Raw genomic sequence first — 10,638 nt, 5'->3', positions numbered from 1 at the left:
GGAGTCGATGCATTGTAGTCGGGGATTCACCGCTTACCTTCGGGTATGGATATCCTATGTGTTATCATGTGTATGTAGAACGAAATCTCTGGCCAGAGTATGGTTGTAATTATGAAAGGTGTTTCATAGATTACACCATCGATGCAACTACGACATGACACATAGTATCGATTCATTGACAACTCTCGATAAACCAATGGTTGTCGAATCGATCGGGATATATGAGTTGAAGGGACCGTACTGTACGCTAACCATAATTGAATGGTTCTTGCAGGCACTATCATGTGATACCTAGGGAATCACGTAAGCGATGCTGCTAGGCGTTTAACGTGATTGGTTGGGTGCTATCAGACTTGAGTTCTGACGTTCTTACTATCAAGGAGTTGATAAGTAAGAATGGAGCAATTGGGGTATGCTCGTATAAGGACATGTTTAGTCCGAATCACATGGAGATGTGAACCCACGGCTAGTTGTATCAATGAACCATTGAGGGCCACAAAAGTATTAGCTTTGTAAATCCCGATGAGAAGTAAAATAGTTCAATGTGTTGAACGGCTTATAAATGTGTTTATAAGCGTTAAGAAAAATAGAAGTATGACTTCTAAGAGAGAAATATAAATTTTAATTAATGGAAGTGTTCCTAAGATTAAAATTTGGCCAAGTAAATAATGTAGTTGAAAATTGTGATTTTCATAAACATTATTGTGGACTAAATTAAATTAATTCAAGTGTTGAATTAATTAAACACTAGTAGACCTAGTAGAGTCTAAATAATTAAATTAATTCAAGTGTTGAATTAATTAAATAATATTGAGTCTTGTAGAGCTCAATTTAAATAATTATTTAACTAGTGGGACTTGAGTAAAATCAAGTAATATTTAATTAATCTCAAATGTGTTTGAGATAATAAAATTTAGTCTATGGTTTTTAATGTGTTAAAAAACCATATAATATATAAGTGAGACATGTAGGGATTGCATGCTTGGGAGGTGAAGAGCCTTGATTACTTTTTATTAAAATATTCAAAAGGCATGCAACTTTTGAGAGACAACTTTTCACAATACCTAGGCTATTCTCCCACTCTCCCTACAACATCACTTGGCCGAAAATTAGGAGTGCAAAACTTGAGGGGATTTGCCTTGCTAGTGGTGGGCTTGATTTAGGAGCAAGAAGGGAAGCTTGTAGATTTATCTTGCCAAGAAGAGCTAAAGTATTCATACTTTAGTTGGAGCTATTTCATCAACTCTAAGGAGTTGATAGGTAAATCCTTTAATCATCCTATGCATGGTTTTAGTTTTTGTAAATATTACACAAAACATTTGAGGGGGCCGAAAATTCTTGATAAAAATTTTAATTTTTTGCTTCCGTTGCGTTTCCGGCCTCCGTAACCGGTCCGCTTTCAAGTGGTATCCGAGCTATGGTTACGGTTTTTGTGTAATATTTGCATAATATTATGTTGAGATCGATTTCTAACCGTTTGAGATTTTTTTGTGCAAGAAAACTCAAGGACCGAAATTTTGAAAAAAAAAAAAAAAAAAAAAAAAATATTTTTAGGGGCTGCCCGAGGGCTGCCCGAGGGGCTGCCCGAAAATTTCGGGCAGCCGAGGGGCAGCCCAAGGGGCTGCCCGAAATGCTTCGGTTTTTTAATAAAAAATTTTTTTTTGTTAATGCTTCGGTTTTTTAATAAAAAAATTTCGGGCAGCCGAGGGGCAGCCCAAGGAGCTCCGGCGACGACGATGACGACTAGGTTTTCCAAAAATGTTTTGGACAATCTTAGTGTCATGAGCCTTGAGTTGTTGGGCCATTGGATGGCCAACATAATTTGTGAAATTTAAATGGGCCAAAATAATTTTTGGTGAAAAAATGTTTTTTGGGCCCTTAAGTTTAAATTTACAATTGTTGCACATATTTTCTCATAAAATAAATAATTGAAGTAGGACTTTAATTATTTATAGTAAATTGTGATTTACAAGAAATTCGATTATAAATAAATTAATTTGAAAGTAGACAAAGTTGTTTGTATACTTTGTTAATTTAATTTATAATTGTGGCGGTTAGTGATTGGATCAAGATATATAATATTGGATCAATTAATTATGGTGATAATTAATTGATGGTGTATGATATGTGATATTATGCATGAAGGATGATCAAAAGCCCAAGCCCAATTTGCTAGGTGTATGCTAGGATATTTGTGTTGTATGATTGTAATAATTATCAATTTAAAGTGGGCTTGGTTTATGGCCCGTTCCCACCCCCCATGAGATGTATCCCTATGTGCCATGGATATTTAAATGTAAATATTAGAATAATGGAAGATCAAGATTGGAAGATGGTGGCCTTGGTGATTATGAAGATCGAAGACATGTAATATTGGATGCTAATGTAATAATTTAGTTGCATTGCATCCCTGCATTTACCCTAGGATTGGATCTAGGCCCGTGTTTGGCTCACACGGGCCATTAGTTTTGGGGCGATTGATCATCCTTGTACTGTTTTCTATTTATAATATATGCATGATATGTTATAAATAATGAGTATGTGCGTTATTATTATTATAATAACAAAGTTGCATGAATCCGGCAAACATACGATCAAACATGGCGAGCTTTTAAAATAAAATTAATGATGAGACCTTTCAAAATTAAAAACCCTCATTTTGAATAAGATTCAAAATTAATATCAAGTCCGAAAAGGGGAATTATAAATTTGTTTATAATTTCCTTGTCTTCCATCGACAATGGATGCATGATGAACGCTACCCGTACTCGGGGCTCGGCTCATATTATTGGGGGAGCCTTGAGTGCCGGAAAGCTGTGACATCCATTGACATTGCGATGTGAACTACGTGGAACTCCCATGATTTCGGCTCATATTATTGAGGGAACTCATGGCGGCCGTCCATTAAGGTTCAATATCGATGGGTTAGGCTTGACACGTAAAGATGAACGACGTCATATTATTGGGTCCTAATCAAACGTGAGACAAAAGTATACGTAGAGGGTTGCATGGCGATGCAATTGGAAACTACCTTTTAGGAATTGTGATGGCCGATATTATTCGGGATCACAATTCGCTAATTGGACCTTACGTACCTTCTGAGGAAAGTGTTTCCCGTTTTCACTAGAGGGTAGTGAAAATGTCAAAACAGTGGGAGCGATTATTTATAAAGTAAAAGTCCAAACTTTATATCTTATTAAATATTTTAAAATAGTCATTAACATTTATCTGTTTTACTTTTCAGTACAATCTTTGACATGTCATCAATTCGCAACCCGTTTTCCGTCATTCTCGAAAAACACATTCTAACCGGACCAAACTATATCACTTGGCTAAGAAATTTAAAGATTGTCCTAAACTCGGAGAAGATCGTGTATACACTGACTGAGGCGCCCCCTGCTGAGGCTCCTATAGGCTGCACTCCTGAGGAATTGCAGACCTACAAGGAATGGTGTGACCATGACTTGAAGGCGAAGTGTTATATGCAGGCTTCAATGAACGATGAGCTGCAAAGGCGATTCGAGGATGCTAAGAATGTTGCTGACATTCATATGCACCTCAAGGAGCTCTTCGGTGAGCAGACCCGGCCTTTGAGGCATGCCACGGTAAAGGAGCTCATCACTTTACGCATGCGAGATGGGACTTCGGTCCATGAGCATGGCCTAAAGTTGATTGGGCTCGTGGATAAACTCGTAGGCATGGATTTGATCTTGCCATCGGAGTTGACCACGGATGTGTTGCTGTTGTCATTGCCCAGCTCTTTCGATCCTTTTGTCGTGAACTTCAATATGAACAAGCACGAGCCCAGCCTTGAAGAGTTGGTGATCATGCTTGTGACCTTTGAGTCCACGATCAAGAAGGAGAAGCCGGTTCTTTATGTGGGCTCTTCATCTGGCACGAAGACCGGTCCACCTGGGAAAGGAAAGAAGCGTTCTTTCAAGCGCCCCAAGAAGAGCGAGCCCTTGAAGAGGCAAACTTCGAGTCCCATAGTGGCAGCCGCGCCAGCCAAGGCTGAAAAGACTGTTGACATCTGTCACCACTGCAAGAAGCCTGGACATTGGAGGCGTAATTGCAGGGAATATCTTGCGCAGAAGGGTTCTGGCAAAGGTATGTTCTATATTGAAGTAAATATCTCGATTAATTCTACTTCTTGGGTATTAGATACCGGCTGTGGCTCACATCTCTATAATGATTTGCAGGTGATGGGAAGAAGTAGGAGGCTCCGAGAGGGTGAGACCTTCCTGAGGATGGGCAATGGAGCAAGGGTTGCTGCCAAAGCCGTAGGAGATGTTTATTTAATATTGAACAATGATTTTAAGCTTGTTTTAAGAGATGTTTTATTTGTACCAGACTTGATCAAAAACATTATTTCCATTCCTATGCTTGATATCGATGGATTTTCTTGTTTATTTGGCAAAGGTGTTTGCAATATTTACAAGAATGAATGTTTAGTTGGTACGTGTGAACTTGAAAACAATCTCTACACCTTAAAATTAAAAGATATTCCACTTAACAATGTCCAAACGATAACAACAACAAATAAGCGCAAACAAGATACTCTTAATTCGGCACAATTATGGCATGCTCGATTAGGACATATTTCCTCAAGAAGGATGAACAAGCTTGTGGGAGTTGGCATGTTTGATATGTCTGATATTAACGCTCTCACGACTTGTGAATCCTGTCTGAAAGGAAAGATGACCAAAATTCCCTTTAAGGGCCATGCGGAGCGAGCCAAAGGGTTATTGGATTTGATCCATACCGATGTGTGCGGTCCGCTTAGCATCACCACTAAGCATGGACATGCCTACTTCATCACCTTTACCGATGACCATTCGAGGTATGGGTATGTGTATTTGATGAAATACAAATCTGAAGCCTTTGAAAGGTTCAAAGAATTCAGAAGTGAAGTAGAGAAGCAATTGGGACGAAGCATCAAGACACTTCGATCGGATCGAGGTGGTTACTAACTAAGCCTTTACCAGGACCATCGTTCGAGAAGCATCGCGAATCAATGGGTCTAAAGCATATAGGTAGTTGGCTCTAGTGCAAGTGGGAGATTGTTAGAGTAGGTGCACGTCGAGCCAAGTGTTGGCCGACTGTTCACAATGAAACTCTTTGTATAAACGATCTTTATTTTAATAATATTTCAATTTATTAATTTGGCGCATCTTTATCTTTATACCCATGCTTGTTGCATAGATAAAGTCCTTGAATATACAAATAGTAGAAAGAATATGAGATGCTCATATGATGAGTATCATGAAACTCATATTTGGAATACTGTATATTCTAAACCGTTCCTAGTCGATTCAGCCGCCACTAAGAAGGATAAATGCCACTCGAGTTAGAGACTAGTATCTGCGATGTGAGTACCATGTTTCATTGGTAGGGGACATTGTGATGTCCGAGCATGCAGATAGGTGCTCCTGGTAGAGTGCACTGAACAACCCTCTATAAAGGACTTTCCAAGTGGTTCTCACTTATCGAGTGGAAAAGTCCTAGTTTATGGTTGTACACCATTAGTCCTTATGATCCGGGACAACATTGAGACTCTATATGCTAGCGTTTCACTTTGACTTGTTTACCGACTCTTATGGGGTCATCAGGTGGCAAGGTTGGGTGTTACGGCGAAACATATAGGAGTCGATGCATTGTAGCCGGGGATTCACCGCTTACCTACGGGTATGGATATCCTATGTGTTTTTCATGTATGTGTGGGTTGAAATCTTTGATCAGAGTATGGTGGTAATTATGAAAGGGGTTTCATAGATTACACCATCGATGCAACCACAACATGACACATAGTATCGATTCATTGACAACTCTCGATAGACCAATAGTTGTCGAGTCGGTCGGGATATATGAGTTGAAGGGACCGTACTGTACGCTAACCATAATTGAATGGTTCTTGCAGGCACTATCATGTGATACCTAGGGAATCACGTAAGCGATGCTGCTAGGCGTTTAACGTGATTGGTTGGGTGCTATCAGACTTGAGTACTGACGTTCTTACTATCAAGGAGTTGATAAGAAAGAATGGAGCAATTGGGGTATGCTCGTATAAGGACATGTTTAGTCCGAATCACATGGAGATGTGAACCCACGGCTAGTTGTATCAATGAACCATTGAGGGCCACACAAGTATTAGCTTTGTAAATCCCGATGAGAAGTAAAATAGTGCAATGTGTTGAACGGCTTATAAATGTGTTTATAAGCGTTAAGAAAAATAGAAGTATGACTTCTAAGAGAGAAATATAAATTTTAATTAATGGAAGTGTTCCTAAGATTAAAATTTGGCCAAGTAAATAATGTAGTTGAAAATTGTGATTTTCATAAACATTATTGTGGACTAAATTAAATTAATTCAAGTGTTGAATTAATTAAACACTAGTAGACCTAGTAGAGTCTAAATAATTAAATTAATTCAAGTGTTGAATTAATTAAATAATATTGAGTCTTGTAGAGCTCAATTTAAATAATTATTTAACTAGTGGGACTTGAGTAAAATCAAGTAATATTTAATTAATCTCAAATGTGTTTGAGATAATAAAATTTAGTCTATGGTTTTTAATGTGTTAAAAAACCATATAATATATAAGTGAGACATGTAGGGATTGCATGCTTGGGAGGTGAAGAGCCTTTATTACTTTTTATTAAAATATTCAAAAGGCATGCAACTTTTGAGAGACAACTTTTCACAATACCTAGGCTATTCTCCCACTCTCCCTACAACATCACTTGGCCGAAAATTAGGAGTGCAAAACTTGAGGGGATTTGCCTTGCTAGTGGTGGGCTTGATTTAGGAGCAAGAAGGGAAGCTTGTAGATTTATCTTGCCAAGAAGAGCTAAAGTATTCATACTTTAGTTGGAGCCATTTCATCAACTCTAAGGAGTTGATAGGTAAATCCTTTAATCATCCTATGCATGGTTTTAGTTTTTGTAAATATTACACAAAACATTTGAGGGGGCCGAAAATTCTTGATAAAAATTTTAATTTTTTGCTTCCGTTGCGTTTCCGGCCTCCGTAACCGGTCCGCTTTCAGTAAACTGTGCCAGAAGTGTGAAGTGAATCGTGGATCACGATCTGATACGATAGAATTCGGCACACCATGTAATCTGACTACTTCTCGGACATATATCTCCGCCATCTGATCATGTCGATACGTCATTCTGTACGGAATAAAGCAAGCGGATTTGGTCAGTCTGTCAATGATGACCCAAATCGCATCATAGCCTTTAGATGATCGAGGTAACTTTGTCACAAAATCCATGGAAATGTGATCTCATTTCCATTCTGGAATAGCTAAACTCTGAAGTAAACCTCCGGGCTTCTTCCTTTCGGCTTTCACTTGCTGGCAATTCAAGCACTTAGACACAAATTCTGCGATATCTGACTTCATTTGCTTCCACCAGAACTGTGTCTTCAAGTCATTGTACATCTTTCGGCCACCAGGGTGAATGCTAAACCGACTACAATGCGTCTCTAACATGATCTGTTGTTTCAAATCTGAATCATCTGGCACTACAAGACGGTTATTCAAATACAATACATGATCACGCACCTGGTATTCTGACAAATGCCCTGATCTGACCATCTGATTTGATCTCTGCACATTCTGATCCATTATTTGTGCTTCTTTAATCCTCCAAATCAAATCAGGTTCAATATGAATAGTAGCAAGTCGTAGTGGCCTACTATCTGTATCAAATTCTAATCCAGACAAACAGCAATTTTCGACTAACTTTGTAACACCTATCGTCGATAAGGATAAGGAACAAACCTTTCGACTCAAGGCGACCGCTGCTGCATTTGACTTCCCTGGATAGTATTTTGATCTCGCAATCAAAGTCTTGCAGTAGATCAAGCCATCTACGCTGCCGCATATTCAGTTCTGATTGAGAAAATAGATAATTCAGGCTTTTGTGATCGGAATAAATCTCAAATTTTTCGCCATAGAGATAATGACGCCAGATCTTTAATGCAAATACGATAGCCGCCAATTCAAGATCGTGAATGGGGTATCGAACTTCATGTGGCTTCAATTGTCTCGAGGCGTATGCGACCACATGACCTTGCTGAATAAGAACACATCCCAAACCTCTGTTAGAGGCATCACAATATACAACGAAATTACCCGTACCTGAAGGTATCGTCAGTACTGGAGCACTAGTTAGCTTCTTCTACAATTCCATAAAGCTAGACTCGCAATCCTCAGACCATACAAATGGCACATTCTTTTGTGTCAACTGGGTGATTGGTTTTGCAATACTGGAGAAATCTTTGATAAATCGTCGATAGTATCCTGCTAGACCCATGAAACTGCGTATCTCTGGCACAGAAGTCGGTCTCGGCCAGCTGATCACAGCTTCCACTTTACTTGGATCTACAGCAATACCATCTTCAGATATGATATGTCCCAAAAAGACAACTCGATTCAACCAAAATTCACACTTTGACAATTTAGCATACAATCTTTCATTCCTCAATGTCTGTAATACAATTCTAAGATGTTCTGCATGCTCATTTCTGTTCTTTGAATACACCAGAATGTCATCAATAAAGACAATCACAAAATCATCTAAATACCTTTGAAAGATTCGGTTCATCAAGCTCATAAACACTGCTGGAGCATTTGTTAAACCAAAAGGCATGACAATAAATTCGTAATGTCCATACCTGGTTCGAAATGTTGTTTTCGGTATATCTACAACTCGAACTCTGAGCTGATGATATCCGGATCGCAAATCGATCTTAGAATAAACAGAGGATCCTTGTAATTGATCAAATAGATCGTCGATGCGCGGCAATGGATATTTATTCTTCACTGTCGCTTTGTTCAATTGCCGATAGTCTATACACAATCGCATCGATCCATCTTTCTTCCGCACAAAGAGCACTGGTGCGCCCCAAGGAGATACACTGGGTCGGATATATCCCTTGGCTAGAAGATCTTCCAACTGTGCTTTCAGTTCTTTCAGTTCAACAGGCGCCATCCTATACGGAGCTCGGGATATAGGAACAGTACCTGTCATAAGATCTATGCTAAAATCTACCTCTCGAGCTGGAGGTAACCCTGGAATCTCCTCTGGAAACACATCTGCAAATTCCCGTACTACTGGCAAATCGGCTAATGTAGGGCTAGATTTCTGAACATCTACAGCATACACAAGGGACCCATCTGCTCCTTTCTGTAACAACTTATTCATAGACAAAGCCGAAATCAAGGGAATCCGAGATCTGGAACCCTTACCGTAGAATTTCCACTCTTCTGCCATCTCTTGTCTGAATCTGACAATCTTGTGGAAACAATCCACGGTGGCTCTGTACTTCGTTAGCATATCAATCCCAACAATGCAATCAAAATCATCTAACCCAAGTACTATGCAATCTAGATCAATTTCATGACCCTCAAATTGTTAGATGCAATGTCTAACCGTAGTCACAGCGATCAAACCACTTCCCAACGGAGAAGTAATAGACACTACATCTGACAAAGACTGAACAGGCAGAGAATGCAACAATGCAAATCGTTCTGAGATGAATGTATGCGATGCACCCGTATCTATCAATATATAAGCAGGATAACCGCAAAGAGAACAGTTACCTGCTATGACCTCATCTGGGGCATCTTGTGCTAGATCCTCTGTCAATGCAAACACCTGAGCCTGTTGTCGAGGAGGTTGGCTCACGGTCTGGCTACCTCTGGCTCTGGGCTGCGTCTGTGTCTGTGGTGGCTGAAAGGAGTGAACAGATGAAGCTTGCCTCTCAGGCTGAGCTACGGATGCAGATGACCCTGCACCTTGAAATCTTTGTGAGCTTCTTTGGGCACACACTTTGGCGAAATACCCCGGTTGTCTACATATGTTACATCTGCCCCCTACAACCTGACACTGCTCTGTGGCATGCCTGCCACCACAAGAACTGCAATATACACCTGTATACCTGGTACTCTGATCAAAACCACTCTGTCTAGATCCACTGGAGCTTGACGAACTGCTCCCAGGTCTTTTGAACTGCTTCCCTTTTGCTTTCAACTGATCCTTTCGCCCGCTGCTACTACCACCGCTATCAAATCTAGGAGGAGGTTGTGCTGGAGGTAGTGGTGGTCTCGGACTCAGAGCAACATATGGAGCACTCCGTTGCCTAAGCAATCCTGCTTCTGCTCCTTTGGCACGGTTTAATGCCTCAGCGAAATTGTTGGGTCTTCCAGTATTTACCAACGTAAAGATATCAGGATTTAAGCCGTTTATAAACTGATCTGCCACGGCCTCATCACTACCTGAAACATGAGGTGAAAAATGAAGCAAGGAGGAAAATTTAGCGACATACTCTTCGATGTTCAGTTGCCCTTGCCTCAAGTTTGCAAACTCAGCGCCTTTATCTTTACGGTAGGATATAGGAAAGAATCGCTGATAAAACTCTGTCTTGAACACTTTCCATGTAATCTCCGTGCCACGCTGTTCCAATGCTCTTTTGATATTCAACCACCAATTCTTAGCCACGTCTTGCAGTTGATGGCCAATGAGTTTCACTCTCTTCTCATCATTGTATTCGAGAGACTCGAACAACATCTCGATATCCTCCAACCAGCTTTCACATTCGATGGCGTTTTCTGTACCCCTTAAGGTAGGTGG

Source organism: Primulina eburnea, chromosome 5 (assembly GCF_022965805.1).
Source record: "Primulina eburnea isolate SZY01 chromosome 5, ASM2296580v1, whole genome shotgun sequence".
Classification (NCBI taxonomy): domain Eukaryota; kingdom Viridiplantae; phylum Streptophyta; class Magnoliopsida; order Lamiales; family Gesneriaceae; genus Primulina; species Primulina eburnea.
Note: the sequence above shows the minus strand (reverse complement) of the source record.